The sequence below is a fragment of the Cetorhinus maximus genome, chromosome 23 (assembly GCF_964194155.1).
Source record: "Cetorhinus maximus chromosome 23, sCetMax3.hap1.1, whole genome shotgun sequence".
Lineage (NCBI taxonomy): Eukaryota > Metazoa > Chordata > Chondrichthyes > Lamniformes > Cetorhinidae > Cetorhinus > Cetorhinus maximus.
In genome coordinates this window covers 55,234,047-55,237,573 of record NC_135901.1, presented here as the reverse complement: position 1 = coordinate 55,237,573, position 3,527 = coordinate 55,234,047, and the positions used below count along the sequence as shown (strand labels likewise).

The following is a 3,527-nucleotide window of genomic DNA, read 5'->3' as shown; positions in this document are numbered from 1 at the left end:
ACGAACAACACTAACCTATCCATAGGACCAGTCATCGTGGCCGAGTGGTTCAGGCAATGGAGTCCAGATCCAGTCAAAGTGAAGTGGAAGAGTATCGTGAGCTTGGTAGCGCAGCTGTAGTGATTGTCAATGGTTTAATATCTCATTCTTTATTGAGGCGTGGTTTCAAATCCCACTGCTGTTAAAATTGCCCTATCAGTCGAAAAAGTACCAGCTCACAGTTAAAGCAGGTGTGTGCGGTCTTTCACTTTAACAGTAACACTGAGGAGAGACAATAAAAATATAAATGGCTGCAGAGAAAAGGCGGGATTGTTGAATGAGCTGAATTCCTCTTCCATGAGCTGGCACGGACACGATGAGCCGAATGTACTCCTTCCCTGCTGTGGCCGCCTATAATTTTATACCAACAAAATTACCCTGTGGATAGGGGCAGCCATCGTAGCCGATTGGTTTAGGCGATGGAGTCCAAATCCATTTGGGTTTCCTGCTTCTCATTATTCCTGTTTTTAACTCTGTGTCTACAGAGTTAATTAACGGTTACATTGAATAAAATCCTACAAAACAAGTGGGCGTTTTCCTCTTTCTGTTCGTTAACGAAACCTGCAGAGGAAATGGAGCAAAACTTGGTGTCATGCTTGCTTTCTGGGCGTTTGTCTCTCCTGAGAGACAAACCCTTGCCCTTTGTAACTCTCGGTGTATATCCCTGTGTGTGTCCCTTTGTGTGTGTCAAAGTGAATCAGTTTCCCGAGGAGGTGAACACATTTCTACCATCACAAACTTTATTCACATTAGTTGTGCAACTTCAGATGAAAATGTTACAGGGAAAAATATCAGGATGAAAGATGCAAGAGGAGTTTGCAATGTTTGGAAGGAGGTACAGCTAAGAAGTGGAAGATGTGAATGATGTTATTGATGATTGAGAGGAATGTATTGCAACCTTGGGGCTTGTGTAGTTTGATTACCTTCTACACTTTGAAATTCAGAACAAGCTGAGGCTCCAGGTGGAAAGCAACAGTTGTCTCCATGTATGTGGGGATACATATGTTGTGTGTGCCCGGCTAGTTCAACAGGTAGATCAAAGGCTCTAAATCTCAGGGTCGTGGGCTCGCCGCACGTTGAGTGCAGTTTCTTTCAAACAAATAACCACCAACCTCTGTTCCTTTGAAACTGGCACACGACGGATATTCACCACTGATTCAAAGCACTTCCATGTCACATCTCTTTCTGTCTCACCTCCAGCTCTCTCCGCCCTTCCAGGAGCTGTTTGACCACACACAGTCAGTTAGTGCGAACGTAATACACAACGTGATCAGTTTCCAGATAACAGGCTAAAGAGACACCAGGATCTTCCTGATTCCCCCAGGTACTGATTACAGGAATGTGCACAGTGCCGATTATCCACAGTCACACACTCCTTCCAGTCTTGTCTACATTGTTCAGCTTTGAAATTTCTCGTATTTTCGCACTGGATTTCAATGTAAAGAAAACAGAGCTGTGATAAGCTTATACTGTTCAGCAGATATACTGCAAGAAGTTACATAACAGGCTGATGATAACAGTGCTCTTTGGTCGCGGTGAGCTCCAGTGAAGGATTGGCACCATTAATGTGTCGTTCAATTAGTCTTGTGATTGGTTGATCCATCAGGAGTGATATTTTTGTCAATGCAAACAGTAGGCACCAGAATTTGCCCTTCTCCCACCCATATTTTGCCTGGCACCACCATCCCTATGGCCAGTGCTTTGCAAACAGCCCTTCTCTTGTCCTTCTTTTACTCCGCTTCTGTCTTTGTTCCCGGCCTGTTCTAAGTGTGATATTTCCAACTCTGAGGCGAAACTTAAACTGATTCTGGTGGAGCTGCTAAATGTTTTCAATCAATAAGTAATTAATACTCATTTTGACAATTCCACAAGATCAATAAAACTGCATTCCCTGACCAGGAATCGAACCCGGGCCGCGGCGGTGAAAGCGCCGAATCCTGACCACTAGACCACCAGGGAAACTGGCAGACTTGTTTCAGGTTGGTTTATTGACGCTGCTTTTATCCCCGTTTCCACTTTAAATGGAATGAATTCTTCAGTCAATTACAACAACGGTTTCTGTGAGCTGGAACATGAAATTGACAGTGAGGTGAAATATCCCCATAAGCTGCTCATGTGTGACTGTCAATTTCCTAAACCCACCAACCTGATCACTGCGGTTGTTGTGAAATTGACAAGGGAACACATGGCAGACATTCATCACTGAAAGTAACTGACACACTTCTAAACACTTTCATGTCGCATCTGTTTCTGCTTCTGTCCCTGCCTCACCTCCGGCTCCCTCTGCCCGTCCAGCTCCCAGGTCAATTAGCTGCTTGATGCAGACACAGTCAGTTCATGAACCCAAGCTTTCCCTGGAAAGCAGGGACAGAGAATGCGGGACCCAAGGATTTTAGAAAGAAGAGGTTTGCAGATGACATGGTAAAGATAATCTGGGATCTCATCTTCCTGATTCTCCCAGACACTGATGACAGGAATGTGCACAGTGCCGATTATCCAGAGTTGCAGACACCTTCCAGTCTTGTGCAAGTAGTTGAGCTTTGAACCCACTCGCAAAAGTGGATTATAAAATGGCAGAATGAGTGTGAAAGAAGTGGTGTTGGGAAATATCAAATTATAGAAAGTTACAGCAAAAAAAGAGGCCATTCGGCCCTGTGTGCGACTTTCAAAGAACTCCAAAGAAGAGTCACACAGAATTGAAACATTAATTCTATTTCTCTACCAGAAATATTGCCAGACATGCTGAATTTTTCCAGCATTTTCTGTTTTCACTTCAGATTTCCCTCATCCACAGTATTTTGCTTTTATCTCTGGGTTTCTAGCCCAGTGACAATGCCAATACGCCATCTCCTGAATGCTCTGATTTGATTTGAACATGTTTTCCCGAAAGAAGTGCTGTTAGTAGCGGACGAGTATTGGGGGCGATTGTTTCTGACATCCATCTGGGTTTCCCCAATGTTGGTTTGCTGACTGCGGTTCTCATTATTCCCGATTTTGACCAACAGAATTAGTTATCTGGTAAATAGAATCAAACAAAAACTTCTGCGCTTTCTTATTTCCATTCATCTGCAAGGATTTGCGAAATCTGCAGACGGAAATGGAGTAAAACTGAGCGAATTTGGTGTTTTTATGGGTGTTTGTCTCTCCTTGGCCCTCTGTCACTGTCGATGTATATGTCTGTGAGTGTCCCGCTGTGTGTGTCAATGTGGTTCAGTTCCTCATTTTTAGCAGTCCCCACTTTATTCATCTTACTGTGGCTTCATATTAAAATCGTAAAGAGAAAATAAAAACCGGTTTAAAAGGTTCAGGAGGAATTTTCTTTCTGTCTTTCTGAGTGGAGACTGTTCAGTTACTAAGTGTCCGAATGTTACAAAGCGGAGGGCGATTGAAATTTTCACTGAGCAACATTTAAACAGACACCGAGTCCTTGTGGTCGAGTGGTTAAGGCAATGGACACATCGAGAGAATGAATTTGTAAATACAAACAG

The 3,527-nt window shown here is 43.5% G+C and overlaps 1 non-coding gene across 1 annotated transcript; it reads right to left on the bottom strand.

The window, feature by feature from the left end:
* Nucleotides 1-1,926: 1,926 nt before the first annotated feature.
* On the bottom strand, nt 1,927-1,998 carry trnae-uuc (transfer RNA glutamic acid (anticodon UUC)). Its single transcript has one exon. It is a non-coding gene; the product is annotated as a tRNA-Glu (tRNA).
* Between the last annotated feature and the right edge of the window lie 1,529 nt (nt 1,999-3,527).